The sequence below is a fragment of the Rhinolophus ferrumequinum genome, chromosome 10, assembly GCF_004115265.2.
Source record: "Rhinolophus ferrumequinum isolate MPI-CBG mRhiFer1 chromosome 10, mRhiFer1_v1.p, whole genome shotgun sequence".
Taxonomy (NCBI): Eukaryota; Metazoa; Chordata; class Mammalia; order Chiroptera; family Rhinolophidae; genus Rhinolophus; species Rhinolophus ferrumequinum.
In genome coordinates, this window is record NC_046293.1 from 11,175,761 (window position 1) to 11,196,851 (window position 21,091).

A 21,091-nucleotide genomic window follows, 5' to 3' on the forward strand; every position below is an offset into this window, starting at 1 on the left:
CTAGAATCTTCGAGTAATTTTCAGAGGAGAAACCACAAGACCACAGTGAGGGACCAGCAGACCATCCTGCATTGCTGCCTCACCTGTGGCATGTTGAATTTCCCTTAGAGCTTGATGCTGCTTTAACGGGTCACGGCCTCACATGATAGCCAGCTGACAAGCTGGATCATGACCCGTTTTCCTTCTGGGGAATTTTTCTACATGCCCCATAGTTGCTTTTTCTGAAACGCGGACAAGCTTCTTTTCCAGTGGCTTACAATGGCCCGCGCCTTCATTAGTACCAATGAACTCTAGTGATAAAAAAACGTATCAAGTTCAGGTGGAATCCAAGACACCGATTCCACGACTGGCTTAGATCTTCCTTTGCTTGGAGGGACTGGCTGTGGAACAGCAGGTGTAGGCACTTCTAGACCTCTTTGTTTCTAGAAATCATGCATTTGCTTTTTTTCCTCTTTACTCTAGATTGATCACTAATTTGTACACTATGTCTTGGAACTGCTCTTCCAACCTTATGTTGTAAAGAGGTTGTGTCTGGTGTACTACTCTGTTGCATTTTTGACATCTGTTGCTACAATAAAAATGTCTTACAGTGCAGCTTTTACAAAATATATGAAGGCATTCTGTAATGGTAGTTGCCTCTATTAAGTAACCTTTGCAAATGGAACGCAGATATATGGGGTCAGCTCCGAGGGATCAATCAGGGGTGGTTCCTAGTCCTCTGATTCCCGCCAGCCCCCCTCCAGCCTCAGCAATAAGTGGCTTATCTCTTCCTCCTTCTTTTCTTCTTTCTTCTCCAGCTCCTCATCCTCTTCCAACTCCTCATCATTCTTGAAACAGCCCCTCAAGTGGCCCAGGCTTCACTCTGCTCCAGCTCTGGGGCTTAGGGCTCCACCCCTGCCCCTCCCCTTTCCCTCCTCCCTCCCTGCCTCCCTCCCCTCCTCTCCCTCCCCGGCTCCTCCCTTCCCTCTCCCTCCTTAGGAATCTACCCCATTTCTGTGAAACCTTTTCAGATGCACTCAGCTCTCATCCTTCCCTGAACAACTTTGGCACTATTAATTTGGCCATACTTGTAGGCCCTTACCTTGGGATTTAACTGTTGCATTGCTTGTTTCCCCAGTGCGAAGGCCATGTATAACACCTTCTAATCTCGGAGTGTGGCCCAGTACCGGGCACATGGGAGCTGAGCATGATGCCTCTCGGTACCATTAACTGAACGCTTGCTGTGTGCCCAGGACGATGCCAAGTTGCCTTATCCACACCTTATCAAGCCAGCAGTTCCCTCACTGTCCCCATTTTATAGATGAGGACACTGAGGCTGTAGCAGCTCGCACAGCTGGGAAGGGGTGGTCGATCTGGGACATAAGCCTGAGACTTCCCGAGTCTGGGCACTTATCACATTCAGTGGGTTCAAGCCCACAGGGACCACCCAATTGGGGACTGTCCTCTCCTTTCTTCATTTCTTGGACTAAGGCCACTTTCACAGGAGGAAAATGTATACTATATTGGAAAGAACCAGGGCTTTGGAGCAGGGGGTCCTGGGTTCCAGACCTGGCTTCACCATGCACTGCCCTTTGATCCCAGGCGGCTGTGTTGCCTCTCTGAGAATATGGCTCCTCTTCTGTCGAGTGAAAACAACAATAGCAACCCCACAGGGCCATGGAGAGGAGTGGGGGAGATGGGATGTATGAGGCGGAGCAGAGAGAGAGCCTGGCTCCCCGGGAACATCTGACACGCGTTCGTCCCCTTCCCGCCCCCTCCCTTTCAATGCTTTAAGCACCTGTCAAATCTTGATCTGATTTTGATTGTGATGTCTGTTAATTTTGGGTTTTAAACAAGTCTCCGACTCCTAGCATATGATAAGTGTCCCACAGTGGTTTATGAATTGATGCAAGTTATGTTCAGGAGACATGTGGAATTTCCCCTAAACATGGGACAGTGGAGGCAGAAAGATCCAGGTTCGACTCCTACCCCACGTCTACCTCACACTGACTCTGCGACCACTGGCAGTTCATCAACTCACGGAGCCTCCGGCCCTTAAATGTGCCCTGGAGGTCATAGAGGTCATTTCATCAGCTCCTCAGCTTTATAGTTGGCATGTAACATTGTGTAAGCTTGAGGTGATGATTTGATACACATACGCATATGTATTGCAAAACGATTACCACAGAAAAGTTCATTACCACCTCCATCACTTCACAGGGTTACCACTGTTTTTTGGTGAGGACATTTAAGATCTACTCTCTTAGTAACTTTCAAGGACACGATACACTGTCATTCACTATAGTCCCCGTGCTGTGCATTAGATCCCCAGAAAGTATTGACCTTATTACAGGAAGTTTGTACCCTCTGACCACCATCTCCCTGTTTCCCGCACCTCCCAGCCCCTGGCAACCACCGTTCTACTTTCTGTTTCTCTGAGTTTGCCTTTTAAATAGTCCACATACAAGTGAGACCGTACAGTGTTTGTCTTTCTCTGTCTGACTTATTTCACTTAGCATTCCTTGAATTATTTTAAGAATTACAGGCGGTAATGAGGATAAAGTAATTTGCTTAGTGCTTGGTGTATACTTTTTGATAATACTAGTTACTCCTATTTTCATGCTAATTAGTCAATGTGGAAGAAACTGATATTAGTGATGAGATAAATAGAGCAAACAATAAAAAAGGTATACCGAGGTATCCTAAGAAATACTACAGTAAAGTCAAAATGGAATTTTAACATATGGTCAAGTGACCACCCCCTCACCCAAAAATAAGAGAAAGAAAACAAAAACGGCCACTGCCCTTCTGAGCATTCATCCCAGAGAAGGTTAAGGTCCAGTGAGAGGCAGGACCTGTCACTGAGTGTAGCCTTGGGCCCCCTGCCCTTCCTGGTCCTGTTGGCTGAGGACCCCTGGACATCCTGCCTTCATGTAGGGACGCCTTTCCATGGCAGGAGACTGTGGGCTCTGGAGCCGAAATGGGGCTACCTGTCTGATGGAGCAAAGGCAGAAAGGAGACCAGCCAGCGCTGGCTGTGGGCAGCACCTCTCCAGAGTCACTAGCTGAGTGGTTTTGATGTGGTACCCAAGGCCTCAAGAGAGGGATTATCTAATCTTCTCTTCCCATTGTACAGATGGGAACACTGAGGCCCAGGGATGTGCGAGTCACTGTCCAGGTGCATCCAGCAGGCGAGGAAAGCTCAACCAGAATCTAGAATCTTCCATTGCTAGCCCAGGACCCGTCTCCTTTGCCTTGGGCTGCATCTTCCCAGAGGGCTTTGAAACACCCTGGAGAATGAGCTGTGGGACCGTCATACGTGTTAAGTGGTTGACCCCACATATGACCTGAAACGCATGACTCTCCAGCCACTTGTGAGCCTCAGGGTCATAAAACATCACACCAAACTTCCCCGAGGGCAGTGCACTCAAAGATCTGGGTCAGTGATTTAAGGAGGGAAGCCTTCATCGCATGTGAAGGAACAACTTTTAATTCTGGTTTTAAACTCATCAGAAGTGTACTTGGGTGGCATTTTCTGCTGCCATGGAAAGGACTATGAACCCGTCTACAGAGCACAGTTTGCATCTGCAGAATTGTGAGCTGTGCTCACTGCTGCCCAGGGATTCTGCAGGTGTAGCCTGATCTTTGCTTTGGGTGTAAAATTCCAGTTTCACAGCACTTGAGCTACAGAACTTCTCCCTCTGAAGGGGTGAAGAAGCCTGAAGCATTACAAAAGGAAGGCAGCCTGTGAGGTGGGGTTCTTACCTTTTTCAAACCATGGACTCTTTTGACAGCCTGGGTAAGCTATGGGCCCTTTCTCTGAATAATGCTTTGTAAATTGATGAAATAAAATACAAGATTGTAAAGGAAAGCAATTATACTGAAATTCAGCTAGCAATTAGTAAAGCATTTGTGATACTGTGGTACATACATGTGCTTCTTCATTAATACATGTAATGTTTTGAGAGCTCTGCACTAACCATAAAGAGAGGGAAATGTCTGGGGGAACAAAGTCATAGATAGCTACTGTGAATACACCACTGTGTAGTGTCATGCTGCATCTTAGAGATTGTGACAATACAGATAGAGGCACATGCCGACAGGGTGTGGGGATATAATGAGGAAATAGTCTGAGCTCAAAAAAAGTTTAGTGTTTGGAATAAATTGATAGCAGTTAAGGTTAAAGGGAACGATATTAATACTATCGTCCTGTGCTTTACAAGATCTTTTCTCCTGGATCCTTTTAAAACTTGGTAAAATGTGTTAAATATCCATTGTATAATGAAGATCACCGTTTTTTTTTTTTTTTTCAATGTAGGAGGGAACATAAACTTATTTCACCTTCTCTTAAGCCACCGTTAAGGTGTAAGTGTACTGTTTGGTTCTCATGACCTGGATGTATTATATTCCAGGTCCAAGACCCACCCGCCCGTCCCCACAAAGAAATGATCTCTGGAACATTAGGTTCCCTTTCCCCTGGATCCCCCAAGAGGCTACTTGGTGTAGTCAGAGGAAAGCCCTTTGGGGAATGAAGCTCTACTACTTATTTTATGACATTTAGTATCATTTTATATTAGTTTCAGGTGTACAGCATAGTGGTTAGAAGTTTATATGATTTACAGAGTGAACCCCCTGACTAGTACCCACCAGTTATTACCACATTACCATATTATTACTGTATTACCATATTATTACTGTATTACCATATTATTACTGTATTGTTTCCTATGCTTTACTCTGCATCCCCATGACTATTTTATAACTACCGATTTGTATTTCTTATCCCTTCACCTTTTCACCCTGCACCCAATCCCCCTCCCAGCTATCACCCCGATAGACCTGGTACCCATCTGACCCCATACATAGTTATTACAATATTATTGACTATGTTCCTTATGCTACATCCTCATGATTACTGTGTAAACACCAATTTGTACATCTCAATCCCTTCCCCTTTTTCACTCATCTCCAACTCCACTCCCATCTGACAACCATCAAAATGTTCTCTGTATCTATGAATTTGTTTCCGTTCGTTTATTTTGCTCTTTAGATTCCACTTGTAAGTGCAATTATGTGACATTTGTCTTTCTCTGTCTGACTTACTCCACTCAGCACAATACCCTCTAGGTCCATCCATGTTGTCACAGATGACAGGATTCCATTCTTTTTTATGGCTGAGTAATATTCCATTGTATATATGTACCACTTCTTCTTTATCCATTCAGGGACACCCCGGCTGCCTTCAGATCTTGGCTACTGTACAATAAATAATGGTGCAATGAACATATGGATGAGCACGTCTCCTCGAAGTAGCATTTTGGGTTTGTTTGCATAAATACCCGGAAGTGGGATTACTGGGTCTTTCTTTGTCTCTTGTTATAGTCTTTGTTTTAAAGTCCATTTTGTCTGGTATAAGTATTGCTACCCCAGCTTTTTGTTGTTTGTTTCCATTTTCATGAAGTATCTTTTTCCATCTCTACTTTCAGTCTGTGTGTGTGTCTTTCTCTCTGAAGTGAGTCTCTTGTCGGCAGCATGTAAGTGTCTTCTTTTCTTATCTATTCATCTCCCCTATCTTTTGATTGGAGCGTTTAATCCACTTACATTGAAAGCAGTTGTTGATAGATATGTAGTTATTGCCATTTTATTATTCATATTTTTGATTTTTTTTTTTTTAATCCTAAAGAAGTCCCTCTAACATTCCTTGTAATACTGGTTTGGTGGTGATGAACTACTCCTTTATCCTTTAGCTTTATTTATTTGTTTGTTTGTTTGTTTATCTGGGAAGCTCTTTATCTGTCCTTTCATTCTAAATGATAGCTTTGCTGAGTACAGTAATCTTCGTTGTAGGTCCTTGCTTTTCATCACTTTGAATATTTCCTGCCAATCCCTTCTGGCCTGCAAAGTTTTGTTGAGAAATCAGCTGATAGCCTTATGGGACCTCCCTTGTAGGTAACTAACTGCTTTTTCTCTTGCTGCTCTCTCTGTCTTTAACCTTTGGCATTTTAATTATGATGTGTCTTGGTGTATCTTGGGTTCATCCTGTTTGGGACTCTCTGCACTTCCTGGGCTTGTATATCTAGTTCCTTTGCCAGGTTAGGGAAGTTTTCTGTCATTATTTCTTCAGATAGGTTTTCAATTCCTTGCTCTCTCTCTTCTCCTTCTGGTACCCCTTTAATGTGAATGTTGGTACCCTTGATGTTGTCCCAGAGGCCCCTTAAACTTTCCTAATTTATTTGGATTCTTTCTTCTTTTTGCTGTTCTGATGGGGTGTTTTATGCTACCTTATCTTCTAAATCATGGATTCGATCCTCTGCTTCATCTAATCTACTGTTGATTCCCTGCAATGTACTCCTTTTTAAAAAATTAGTTGCAGGTGTACAAAACAATATAATGATTAGACATTTACACCCTTCACCCCCCCAAGTCTACTCCCCCTCTGATATTGTACTTAGCTATTTCAATACCATTGATTGTAATCGCTATGCTGCACTTTACATCCCATGCTATATAAATATAAATTTTATCATACTTGACATTCAGTATTATTTTATATTAGTTTCAGGTGTGCAGTGCAGTGGTCAGGCATCTACACAATCTATAAAGTGATCCCCCTGATAAGTCCAGTACCCATCTGATACCCTACATAATCTTTATAATATTATTGATTATGTTCCCCATACTGTGTTCCGCATCTCCATGACTATTTTGTGACTACCAATTTGTACTTTCTAATCCCTTTACCTTCTCCCCCATCCTCCAACCTTCCCCTCCTATTTAGCAACCATCAGTTTTTATTTATTTATTTATTTAAATTTATTGGGGTGACAATTGTTAGTAAAATTACATAGATTTCAGGTGTACAATTCTGTATTACATCATCTATAAATCCCATTGTGTGTTCACCACCCAGAGTCAGTTCTCCTTCAGTTTTTATTTTTTTTTTAAATCTCTGTGTCTATTTCTGTTTTGTTTGCTTGTTTATTCTGTTCTTTAGATCTTGTAATGTAATCTTCATTTCTGTTATTGTTTTCTTTATTTTTTGACTGGTTCTTTCTTATGTTTTCTATCTTCATTTTTATGTTTCCTATCTCTTTGTTGAAGTTCTCCCTGAGATCACTGAGCATCCTTATAACCAGTGTTTGGAACTGTGTTTGGTAGATTGCTTATTTCCATTTTGTTTAGTTCTTTTTCTGAAACTTTGTTCTGTTCTTTTATTTGGGACATGTTTCTTTGTCTCCCCATTTTAGCTGCCTCCCTGTGTTTGTTTCTATGTATTAGATAGGGCTGCTATGTCTCTTGGTCTTAATAAAGTGGCCTTGTGCAGTAGGTGTGCTGTGGGGCTCAGTGTCACAGTCTTCCTATTCACCTGAGCCATGCATTCCAGGTATGTCCCTTGTGTGGGTTGTTTGTGCCTTCCTCTTGTAGTTGAGCATTTGTTGCTGTTTGCACATCATTGGGAGGGACTGACCCTTGGGTTCACTTGTTGTGAGGACTGGTCGTGAGTACAGTGGAAGAGTTGTGGTGCAGGGGCTGACCCTACAGAGCACGATCTGCCTCAGCAGGGCTCTGAGGCCTGCCAATCTGCCCCTTGGGTGTGTCATCCTTGGAGGCGGCTGGGTGATACTCCAGCTCGTTTGGAAGCTGGCCACTGGGGGCGCCAACCCCAGGGCCACTTGGGAGGGGACCTGCTACAGGTCAAGTTCAGCTGTAGTCCATACCCCACCTGGGGCCACCTGATAGGAACCACAATGCAATCCACAAATAGCCACTGCCTGTGCAGTGCTTGGAAATACCTCAAGAGGCCAAGCTGCAAACCAAGGTCAGTTGCCACTAGTGCTGGACTTAGGACTGCCCAGCCAGGGTAACGTGACATGCTTCAGCCAGATGCTACTTGTCTGGGTCCTGTGAATCTTTGAGAGACCCTAGGAAAGTCTGAAGTATGAGCCATGGAGGCGGTTTGTATGAAAAAGCCACTGGAAGTGGCTTGGTGGGGCAGGGTCTCAGGGAATCACTAGGACAGGGCAGATGAAAGGTGATAGCTAGTTTGATGGAGACTCAGATGTGGCATCTGCCTGCATCTGCATGCAGGGAGGGGGAGGGCTCAACAAAGAAACAATGCTTCTGTCAGCTCCTCCATCTGGAAGAAAGCTGCCTCTCCAGCCCTCATCCTGAAGCCAAACAACTCAGTTCCCTCCCATATGTCACTGTTGCCTCTCCAACTGCTGCCCCAGCACTGGAGCTCAGAACCAGTGATTTCGTCAGTGAGTAAGTCCTTGTGCAGTCCCTTTAAGAGGAGTGCCTGGGACTCCAGCTGCCCTCCGTCCCATTCAGACACAATCTCTGCTGGTTTTCACAACCAGAAATTATGGGGACTTCACTCCCTGGCACTGGAACCCTGGGCTGGGGAGCCTGGTGTGGTGCTGAGACTCCTTCCCCCTTCAGGGGGGACCTTTGTGGCCGATATATCCCTCCCGATTTTTGATGGTCACACACAGGTGTGGGACCAGCCTGTTCCGCGTCTCTGTTTCTCTTACCAGTCTGGAGGTGGCTTTTTCTGTATGTCCTTAGTTGTAGGGCTTTGGTTCAGCAAGATTTCGGGCGAGTCTCAATGATGGTTGTTTCGTAGTTTAGTTGTAATTTTGATGTGGTTATGAGAGAAGGTAAGCATAGCATTTACCTGCTCTGCCACCTTGACTGAAACTTCCAAGTTCAACTTCTTAAGATTCTACATATAAGTGAGATCAGACAGTATTTGTTTTTCTCTGCCTGGCTAATTCTTTGGAAAAATGTCTATTGAAGTCCTATGCCCATTTTAAAATTCAGGTTATTATTATTTTTGCTATTGCATTGTAGTAGTTCCTTATATATTTTGGATATATTGGATATATTATGCTCAAATATATAACCCCTTATTGGATATATTATGGTCAAATATTTTCTTCCATTCTGTAGGTTGCCTTTTCACTTTGTCAGTGGTTTTCTTTGCTGTGCTGAAGCTTTTTAGCTTGATATAATCCTATTAGTTTATTTTTGCTTTTGTTGCCTGTGCTTTTGGTGTTATATCCCAAAAACTATTGCCAAGCCCAATGTCAAGAAGCTTTCCCCCTATGTTTTCTTCCAGGAGTTTTTGTGGTTTCATGTTTTACAGTTATGTCTTTAAACCATTTTGAATTGATTTTTGTGAGTGGTGTAAGAGAAAGGTTCAATTTCATTCTTTTGCATTGGATATTCAATTTTCCCAACACCATTTATTGAAGGGACTATCCTTTTCCCGTCGTGTACTCTTGGCACCCTTGTCATAGATTAGTTGACCATATATGTGTGGGTTTATTTCTGGGCTCTCAGTTCTGTTCCATTGGTCTATGTGTCTGTTTTTATGCCAGTACCACACTGTTTTGATTACTCTAGGTTTGTATTATAGTTTGAAATCCGGAAGTGTGATGCCTCCAGGTTTGTTCTTCCTCAAGATTGCTTTGATTATTTGGTGTCTTTTGTGGTTCTATACAAATTCTGGGATTGTTTTTTTCAATTTCTGTGAAGACATGCCATTGGAATTTTGATAGGAATGACTGCAAGACTCTTGATTATCCTCACTTCTGGAGGTGGGTTTTGTCTATCAGTACCACATGATTCAATTGAATAATTTCCTACTGAGAATTTACAAGGATATATAGATGCTCCCAAAGTGGGGGTGAGGGAGCAGACCACAGAGAATACTTTGTTTACATCTTTTAATCTAAGTATACAATAGCTCTGATGTACTTAGCACCTACTGTGTATTAGACACACGAGGAGACTCCCTGTGCCTCTGTTTCCCATTGATAAAATAAGAATGCTAATACTACCTACCTCCTAGGGCTGTTAGGAGGGTACAGTGAGTGATATTTATTATATAACATGTGTAGGATAGCACGCAGGACTGCATCTGGCCTTGCTAAATAAGTACGTTGTCACTTATCTCACAAACTAGGCTCGTGGCTTCCAGTTGTCGGATGAGGAAACCGAGGCCTGACCTTAAGGTTGTTGACATCATTTTTCAAGGGAGAGGGACTCTGCAATCTCATTCTGCTCAGTCAAGGGAGCCATCATGGATTCCCAGAACTGGAAGGGTACGTGGGGTTTTCTAGGCCCCGGGATGCTAGAATATGCTGTGCCTTTATCCCCCATCCATAGTGTCCTCCTCCTACCCACCGTGCTCCACCAGTCTGGCCTTCCTTCCATTCTTCTGACATGCCCACATTATTCCCACTAGATCGCCGTTGGACTTGCTCAACGGTATACCTGGGACGTTGCCCCTCGATCTCAGGCCTGGCATCCTCCTGTTGCTTAGGTCTCAGCTCAAGTATTTCAATCCCATAGAGGTTTTGTTTGGTCACCCGAACTTAATTAGCCCATTATGGTCCTATCACCCACTGAAGATCCGTATAGTTCTCTGAAATTATTATGTTTATTGTTGTTTCCTTGGTTCTTATCTGTTTCTCTTCTCTCCCCATCAGGGTACAAGCTCCAATACAGAAGGAAATTTATCTAACTTGCCCACCATTATGTTTCTACCTTCAAATAGTGCTTTGCATGATATAGATGCTCAAATATTTACCAATTGACTGAATGCTACACTCCTAAGGAGCTGTTCAGCTTCGGCTCACACACACGTGCTGTCAGGAATCTCATTCCTTCCTGAGGCCATCTGTTCTGCTGTCTGTGGCTTGGACAGTAAGAAAGTTCCTTCTTTAACTGGATCGATTCTGCCCGTTTAGTACCCACAGAATAAGTCTCTTCCTATCACCTTTAGAGGAGAGTTTTAGTCGGTGGCTCCATTTTTTGTTTGTCAAAAGATTATCTTTGTCCTTTTCCCACTTCACGTGGCCTCTCAGGCAAGACATAAAAATGGAGATTGTCCCATCCTCCCATCTTCCAAAGGTATCCACACATGGTTGAGGGCCCTCTGTCAAGTGCAAATACCTGTCTTAACCAGGGGCACGTGGTGTCATGGAACAGAAGTCCACTCAGTCTTTTAGCCTAAGAATGAGAAGGAAACTTGGATAAATAAGTCCATATTTCTAGAGGTTTATTGTGCTATTAATAGATTTCCTGTGGGGGTGAAAAGATTTCTTGGTCAAAGTCTGAAGACACACTAGGTTTCATTAAGTTAAATGTTCCTGTGGATCCGGTTTCTTTCCTGTAGGTCTTCTACAGGATGCAGTGGGCTCGGTGATTCTCTAGGAGGGTGCCAGCGTTTTCGAATTTTCCAAATCCATTCACCCTAGGAATACTTTTTATTAAACACTTACGAACATCTCAGAACCACAGATGTCCAGAGTTTCTAATTTGGGAAATACTTTACTAGATGTTTCTTTAGACTTTCTAGCTCTAAAATGCCATCATTCTGGAGAGGAACCTTCTAGGGATAGAATGTTTTTCTCCTACTAAATGCACAAGGATAGGCCTGCTTTGCCCACATCTGATGAAGGGAGCGGGCACACTGATGGAGCTTAACATTTTTCTCTTTCCCATCGCCACGGGCAGCCATCTTTCTTCCTCGTCTTCCCTCTCGTCATTCCCCCACCCACCAACCAGGTTCCTAGTTTATGACTCTCTTCACATAACATCTTAGGATTCTGGGGGTGATAAGCATCACCAGGTAATTGTTTGGGAGCTGTAAATGACTTAAATTGGTTAGGAGTCTAATTACCACGAAATGAGTTTATTGCCTCCTGGCGATAACAGGGCTGTAACCTTCCTCCCCTGGGGAGTACAGGTCCCCACCTCCAGGGGTCATGCAGCGGTCAGGGACCTGGCAGCTGGGGCACAGGAGAGAGGCCTTCTTCTCCCAAGCCCCCACACTCTGACAGCGCCTGGAGCAGCCTGTGCTGGTGGAGGAGACTATATGGGACCTTGTGGGCTCCTCTTCTCCCTCTGTCACTCCATTGACTTCCTGGGGACTTGGCAAGTCCCTGCTACTCTCTGAGTCTTCGCACTTATCTGCAAGGACCAGTTTCCTATCCTATATGGAATGCCGGAGCCTAGTCCTGTTTATTCCAGCTGTTCAGAAGTTTACTGTGGCGGGGGGAACATGTACATAACTAGTCAGAAAGCAGGACTCATTCATTCATCCATCCATCCATTCTCAAATATTTATTGAGCATTTATCATAGCTAGACAGTGTGCTAGAAAGGAAAATAGCCACAAAGAAGAAGGAGAGGAATACACACACACACACACCCACGCACACCCACACATACACCATTTGTACGTTCATGTTATAAATTATGTATATAGTGGTTAAAAGCTTTGGCATCAGGGAAATCTGAGTTCAAATTAGATCTCTGCTGTGTGACACTGAGTAAGTTGATCCCCCTCTGACACTTGTGATGTCTGTGTCATATGACTAGTGTGAGATTAAAGCATGTAGCACATAGTAGGCCCTCAATAGACGGGGTCCACTATGATGGGAACGAAGGTGCACAGTATTGTGGGAGTGAAAAGGAGGAATCATTACAGAAGATAATATATAATTTATCTTTGGGGTCTATCTGTAAAGATAATATAAGCTCCTTCTAAACCACCAAGTCATCTGCCTGTAACAGCCACCAGCGTATTCTAAGCAATTGTAGATGTTATTATTTCAAAGGGGAGATGGCGGGCAGTGGGAAGTAGGGGGCCACCTTTGAGTTAGGCCTTGAACTGTGAGTGGAATTCCAATAGCTGGGGAGGCGGTGGGGGCATTCGTAGCCAAGGAGAGCGCAGGGCAAAGCACATGACCTAGGAGAATACCTGTGTGTTCCAGGAGCCTCAAATGGTTTAGAGGGCTACAGGAGAGAGCTTAGAGCGGTGGGGGAGAAGGGAGCTTTGCGAAACCTTGCCTGCTAGGTCTTTGCTTGTCTTCCTATAATTTCTGTATTGGTCCCAATGTTGTCCTCTGAGGCTGCAGAGAGCAAGTCTTCCCTCTTACTTCAGGAAAGCCCTTCAGACATTTGAACACAGGGTTAGATCTCCAGGAATCCCTCATCTGCATCCCAAACACTGCTGGTTCTTTCATCCTTGGCAGACCTGGTTTTGAGAACCCATGCCTTCCAGATCGTTTTTTTTCCTGTTCTGTTCTTCCTTATTATTTTTTTAAATAAGTGGCTTCTGGATTAAAATTTCTTCACTATGGAAATTTTCAAGCATGTACAAACGAGAGAGGATAACTTATGAACTCCCACAGGCCCAGCAATACAGCTCAACAAATAGTAACACTTCTCTAGCCCCTCTTCCCTTTCTATGTTCGTCTGTTTCTTTACGGGAGTATTTTAAAGCAAATCCCAAACATTACATCCTTTCATCCACAGGATTTTACTATGCATCTCTAACGAAAAGGGACATTATAAAACCAGGCCACGTGATTTTGACAATGAACACAATTAACAGAAAGTTTCAATATCCTCTATTACTCAGTTCATTGTCAGAGTTCCTTGATTGTATCTAAGGCCTTTTTTTTTTTTTTAAATTGAGGAATGTTGGGGAACAGTGTGTTTTCCCAGGACCCATCAGCTCCATGTCAAGTCATTGTTTTCCATCTAGTTGTGGAGGGCGCAGTTCACTGGCCCATGTGGGAATCGAACCAGCAGCCTTATTGTTAAGAGCTCACTCTCTAACCAACTGAGCCATCTGACTGTGCCTCTAAGGACTTTTTTATGGTTATTTTTAAGAGATTGAGTCCAACAATATTCATATATTGCTGTTGCTTGTTCTATCTCCTAAGTTTCTTTTATTCTGTAACAGTTCCTCCCCCATTTTTTTCCATGTCATAGATTTGTGGGAGAAACTGGATCATTTGTTCTGTCAACTATCTCTTGTGCTGAATATGGCTGACGGCTTCTTCATGGTTCCGTGTCTCCCCGAAAATAAGACCTAGCCAGACAATCAGCTCTAATGCGTCTTTTGGAGCAAAAATTAATATAAGACCCGGTCTTATTTTACTATAAGACCGGGTCTTATATAATATAATATAATATAATATAATATAATATAATATAATATAATATAATATAATATAATATAATATATACTGGGTCTTATATTAATTTTTGCTCCAAAAGATGCATTAGAGCTGATTGTCTGGCGAGGTCTTATTTTTGGGGAAACAGGGTATTTAATTTGTTCTTTTATCCTCTAGACTTCCTGTAAACAGGTAGTTAACTCTAGAGCATGACTGGAGTCAAGTTCAATTGTTTAGGCGAGAACAATTCACAGATGGTGCTTGCTGTGTGCTCCCCACTGCCTACCTCAGCATTCATACAATGGCAGGTGTTCTACTTTTAGTGAGATGACGGCTGATGGCGGTTCAGGTGGTGTCAGCCTGATGACTCCACAGGTCATCATTCTGAACAGGGTCCAGTTGGTCTACACTCAAGAGGAAGGACCAAGAAGGAAACGCAGCATTCCAGCTGGGGTTGGACTAGAGAGGAGTAACACCTCCCTCAGTTTATACCTAATGCTGCTGCTGCTTTTTTTTTTTGAATCAACCATCTGAACCTTCCGTCGGAGAGGACAATAAAAGGTGGTTTTTATTTTATTAGGCAAAGGTAAATATGATTCTGCAATATGATTCTTAAATGTTAGCATGCCAGAAAAGGACCTGAGCACTTGTTAAAATGCAGGGTGCCATGCCCAGCTCCCCAACAATTTGGAGTCAGAAACTTGGGAAGAGGGGCAGGAATGTGCACAGCTAAGCAGTCACCACGGTGATTTGGACGTAGGGTTTCCGGAGCCAGACTTTGAGAAACACTGCTCTGATGCATGAGCATCCAGGCTGTCATAGAAACTACCTTTAAACTTCAGTATATTTAAAAGCAAAAGAACCACTAAGGTAGCATATTCACATTTGTTTTCACCAAAGAAATTTTTTTTTTTTTTTTTTTTTTAAGGAGGTAGTTACGAAGTAGCTGCTGTGACTCGGCCACTGTACTTATTTATTTAATTCATACCACATAAAACCTAGGACATGGGCAGTCTCGTCCTGTGTCACAGATAGGAGAAATCTAATCCTCAAAGTCGTTTAGTAAACTGACCAGAGTCACACACTTGATAAATGACACAGTCAGGATTCCAACCTCTGAGCTTCAGATTCTTCATCCAGTGCACTTGCTGCTTCCAGATCTCCAGAAAATCAGTAAAAAGCAAAGACTGTAAAAATTCAGATATGTAACTTCTATGTTAACTGTCTTTTTACCCTGTCAAATTCCAAGACCAATCCTAGACGTTTTTAGAGTATATTAACTCAATATAAAGCAGATGAATAGACTAATAATTCTTTGTATTGTATCCCAAATGTTTCTTCCCGCATTTTAATTGCTTTGTGCATATTGATAAATATATTTGTCACATTTGGATAAAAAGTAGAAGCAACATTTGGGTAAGTAAGAAGCAACACTTCCTTCTTTTTACCTCCTCTTTTCTTTTTTCTTCTTAAAATTTATTGGGGTGACAATTGTTAGTGAAATTACATAGATTTCAGGTGTACAATTCTGTAATACATCATCTATAGGTCCCATTGTATGTTCACCACCCAGAGTCAGTTCTCCTTCCGTCACCATACATTTGATCCCCCTTACCCTCATCTCCCACCCCCCACCCCCCTTACCCTCTGGTAACCACTAAACTATTGTCTGTGTCTATGAGTTCTTGTTTCTCATTTGTTTGTCTTGTTCTTTTGTTGTTTTTGGTTTATATACCACATATCAGTGAAATCATATGGTTCTCTGCTTTTTCTGTCTGACTTATTTCGCTTAGCATTATACTCTCCAGATCCATCCATGTTGTCACAAATGTTCCTATATCATCTTTTCTTACCGCTGAATAGTATTCCATTGTGTATATATACCACAACTTCTTTATCCATTCATCTATAGAAGGACATTTTGGCTGTTTCCATGTATTGGCCACTGTAAACAAAGCTGCAATGAACATTGGAGCACATGTGTCTTTATGTGTAGATGTTTTCAGATTTTTTGGGTAGATACCCAGGAGAGGGATTGCTGGGTCATATGGTAATTCTATTCTTAATTTTTTGAGGAAGCTCCACACTGCCTTCCATAACGGCTGCACCAGTCTGCATTCCCACCAACAGTGTATGAGGGTTCCTTTTTCTCCACAGCCTCTCCAACACCTGTTACTATTTGTCTTGTTGATGATAGCCATTCTGACTGGGGTGAGGTGATATCTCATTGTGGTTTTTATTTGCATTTCTCTGATGATTAGTGATGTCGAGCATTTTTTCATGTCTATTTGCCATTTGTATGTCCTCTTTGGTGAAATGTCTCCTCAGGTCCTCTGCCCATTTTTCAATTGGGTTGTTTGTTTTTTTGTTGTGGAGTTGTATGAGTTCCTTGTATATTTTGGATATTAGCCCCTTATCGGAGGCACTCATACCTAATGCTTCTATTGATGCAGCTCAAGGCTCCATTGATTCCTTTGGGGGTTGCAGCACACTACCTCCCACTGAGCTCACCTTTGAATAAATCCCCTAAGCTTTTTTCTCCTGGACTGTGCTAAGCTACCTCTCTTCATGAAATTTCCTGGTTGGTTTGGTTTTCTGATCCTAAGTGAACCTTACATTTATATTATATTCACATATACATTATATATAACATAATGTATGTAATATACATAACATTTATATATAATTATTTTCCATAATATATATTACCTTTATATTATTCAAAGTAAAGCTTCATCTTGTTTCAGCCGACATCTTCAAGGTTCATTTCCGTTGTGATTTTGTTATCACAGGAAGACTGAGAGGAGAAGTGCCTGCCAAGAGCATTGATTTTAGTTCTGTTACTTTATAGGGGATGAAAGTGAAGTACAGGGAAATTCCTTTTTTTTTGAATTAAGTTGCTCAGGGTCACGCACCAGGGGGTAGATGGTTACACTGAAGACACACTTCCTGGTCTTCCCTTGCTTACGTTGTCCCCTCCCACACGGGTCCCATGGGTGGCCATATGACTTTCTTTGGCCAATGAGACATTAGCAAGTAATGTTGGCAGAGGCTTCATACGCATCTAGATCCTGGTGTTTGTCTTTTTGGAACCCTCACTCTGGGAGTGCCCTTGTGCTTTCTGCTTTGTGCTTTGGGACTCCTGTGACCGCTATATGAAGGAGCCTCGTGAGAGACACGTGACCCAGTTACCCTGTCACGTCAGCTAACAGCCTGCCAAACCCACACCTGTGTGTGAGTGAGGCCATCCTATTAGGTTGGTGCAAAAGTAATTGCGGTTTAGAAGGTTAAAAATCATTACAAAAACCGCAGTTACTTTTGCACAACCTGATAGATCACACAGCGGCCTTAACTGAGCAGCTGACAACAGACCCATGTGGAAGCCCAGCTGAGATAAGCCACGTCAGCCAGACCAGATGAAGAACCAAGTCAAGCAGAGTCCTGAGCCAAGAAACTGTTGTTGCAAACAACGAAGTTTTTTGGAGGAATTTGTTATAGAGACAAAAGCTAATGTATGTAGAAACCATCAACATATAGATGATGTTTTTATATATAAGGATATCTTCATCCTTTTCTTACTCAAATGACATCACGATACTGTTCTACCACTTACTTTTTCCACTTAATGACATGTCTAATTATAGTTTCCCATGAGGTACATTTCAATCTCTTTCATTATTCTTAACAGCTGGATGAATGTAATTGGCTCAACCAGTGTCCTATTTAGGGGGTTTCCCGTTTTTGTTATTACAAAGCCTCGGTGAACATTCTTATATATAGTATTTCTAGGCATGCATATTTATCAGATGAGTTCCTGCAAATACAACGGCTGGGTTAAAGAGATTTGCATTTAGAATATTATTAGTTGTTGAGTTATCTCCCAAAATAATTTACTAATTCATACTTCCGTATATACGAGGGTGACTATTTCATCAACCCCTCACCAACACTAAAATATTTGCCAATCTGAAAGGTTAAAAAAATGTATTTCATTACTGTTTTATTTACGTTGTAAAATTATGGATGAGGTTGAGCATATTTTCATGTTTAGTATCCATTTATATGCTTCTCTTGTGAATCTTTTATTTCTGCTCTTTGCCCATGTTCTACGGCTTGTGTAGTCTTTTTAAAAATTGAACTACCCTCATCTACTACCTCCTTTATCCCTTACCCTCTGGTTACCACTAAACTATCGTCTGTGTCTATGAGTTTTGGTTTCTTTCTTTATTTGTCTTGTTCCTTTGTTGTTTTCGGTTTTATATCCCACATATCAGTGAAATCATATGGTTCTTGACTTTTTCTGTCTAACTTATTTCGCTCAGCATAATAATCTCATATAGATGATATATTACAGAATTGTACAACTGAAACCTATATAACTTTACTAACCATTGTTACCCCAATAAACTTTAATTAAAAAAAATTGAACTACCAAAGGTCAATAGATATTGAAGAAATGTTACTGAATTTCTAAACACTTTCTAGATACAGACTTTTAAACTTGAGTTCTAGAGGAGTTTGAAAGGCAGTAAATAATAATTTCCTAAATTCATAGTGTTTGACAAATACAAAAACACTTTACCTGAATCATCTAACATAATCTCACAGCTAACTTCTGAAGCAGATCTGTTACTCCCATTTAATGGATGACAAAAGTGAGATTCAGAGAGATTAGTAACTTTAGGTCAGGAAAAATTGTGAAAGACTTTGAAATAGGCATAAAAAGATTGCTGGGTGTTCTGTCTAGCCCACTCTTCTAGGATTTCTGCACCTTGTATTGTCTTTGAGCTATTTTTCAACTCTTCAAAGTACAGAAAACTGGTAATAATGCAAATGATTCTTGTCTGTAGAAATGCAAATGATTGTGTCTGGTGGAGATGCAGTTGATTCTTTGCCTGTGGCCATGGACTCTTTTTGTCTCTATTTGTAATTCATTTCAGCATTCTTGATTGCCTAGATATGTGTCTGTTCTTTGAATTCTCCTTGGAACTCTTATGATGCCTTACTAGTTCTCTTATTAATTAGTGAGTTAAATAAAACTTTGGCTCTTGTTCATTTTACATTTTTATCTTTCAAAAAATGACCTCTTGCTTCTCTCAATACGAGCCTGTCAGGATCTGATGCAGGGGTGTTTGACAGGAATTATTATTATTTTTAGCCCCAGAGCTCTTTGAAAAACTGATGAAAACAATGAATCCTTTCTTTGAGAAAAATAAACACACAAACAGACACACACAATTTTGCATATACTCTTTGCAGAGTTCCTTGACCTCCTGAAGTCTGGTTGAAGAATTCCTGGGCTAGAGTCTAGGATCAGAATAGCTGCTCAAATTCAAAAATAAAAAGAAGTAGAAGGGAGAGTTGGAAAATGACTTTTATCTTAACACGTGTTGAGTGCTTACCATGTGCCAAAATGTACTCACTTATTTCATTGTCATGGAAACCCTAAGACACAAGACACTGTTGTTCTGCAGGGCACGTGTACACAGGGGCGGCATGTCACTTGCCCAAGGTCACACAGCTGACAAGAATTTCTAAACTGATTCCTTTGCCCCATTGATACAAGGTAAAGGGAATAAAATAGTTCTTGGGGGGAAAATAAATTCCTGGAGAGGAAGAGGTGGCCCCTCAGAATCACCTTTTATATCTGTGCTGAAGCAGATGTAACATTCTGGCTATAGGAACTTCTTACTGCTGGTCAAACTCTGTTTCTAGAGGATTCTGGAGGAAGGAGGGTATATGACTGGGGATGGTGATGGTTAATTTTACACATCAACTTGACTGGGCCACACGGTGCCCAGAAAACTGGTTAAATATTCATATGGATGTGTGTTCTACAGTGTTTCTAGATAAGATTAACATTTGAATTGGTAGGTTGGGTGAAGCAGATGGCCCTCCCCAGTGTGGGTGAACGTGAGGCCTGAAAAAAGTGGAGGAAGGAAGAATTTGCTGTTTGAATTGGGACATCGGTCTCCTGCCTTTGGACTCAGACGGGAGCGTATTCTCTCCTGGGTCTCCAGTTTGACGACTGCAGGTCACGGGAATTCTCAGCATCTATAAACCCAAGAGCCAATTCCTTATAAAAATATCTATCTCTATATCTATTTATCTCTATGTCTTTGTATCTATCTGTGTATCTATGTATCTATCAATCAAATAGCTCCTCTCCTGTTGGTTCTGTTTCTCTGGAGAACCCAGACTTATGCAGGGACCCTGAGCTGAGTGGATCCATCCCTGCCTCTCCATTCCACTTGGAAGTCTGGAGGTGGCAAGTCTGGAAGTGGCTGCGAGACGTCTTGAAAGAGAGCCTGCTGCCTGGCTGAGGGCTTCCACAGCCTCAGTGGCTGTTGGGGAGCAGTCAGCTTTTCCTCCTGTCCGTGAGAGATGACCTGGAAGATAGAGACAGGAAGTAGGGGCCTTCACAACTGCGGTGGGCAGGCTGCAGCAGAGGATGTACAGTGAGCCCCCAATAGGGTACTGAATGAGGTGGGTGGAGGGGTCACACCCAGGCCAGACCAGCTGAGGCACACGAAGTGGACGCCAGCAGGGGCTGGGAAAGACAGAGACTCAGAAGTGGACACCCCCTCCCTCAAGAGACTACAGTACCATTTGTATAAACACTTTCCTAATCCCACCCTCCACCTGGTGAAGACCCGGTAGGAAGAAGGGAAACAGTGATCTCAAATGTGCCCGAGTTTAAACCTGAGTGTTGGAGGAATCATAATACAGAAGCCACCAGAATCAAATTTCTGCCAACAACATAGAAATCCAGTAGCAAAATGATAAAAAATTACATTTTGCACATTTGAGTTCAGGGCCGCAAAAGAGGTACCTGCTACTGGAGTCAGTAAGTTAGGAGCTATATTGTTTGTTAGGAGCCTTTGTTTCTTAACTGACTCTTTTGCTTCCTGAATCCCTAGCCTTCTCTTTTCATCCAGAGTTTGCTGGAGACTAGGTGTCAGTAATACCATTCAGGGCTCGGGACGATTTGGCACTTCTAAGTTTGCAAAGCACATTCACATCTGCGCTGTAGGCTGTGGTTCCCGCATATTGCTTGCCTGAAGACAGAGCTACCGTGTTTCCCCAAAAATAAGACCTAGCTGGACAATCAGCTCTAATGCGCCTTTTGGAG

The 21,091-nt window shown here is 42.3% G+C and overlaps 1 pseudogene; it reads right to left on the bottom strand.

The window, feature by feature from the left end:
• LOC117028326 (polycomb group RING finger protein 6-like) overlaps positions 1 to 21,091 on the bottom strand; it is a 22,735-nt pseudogene continuing 1,644 nt past the window's right edge.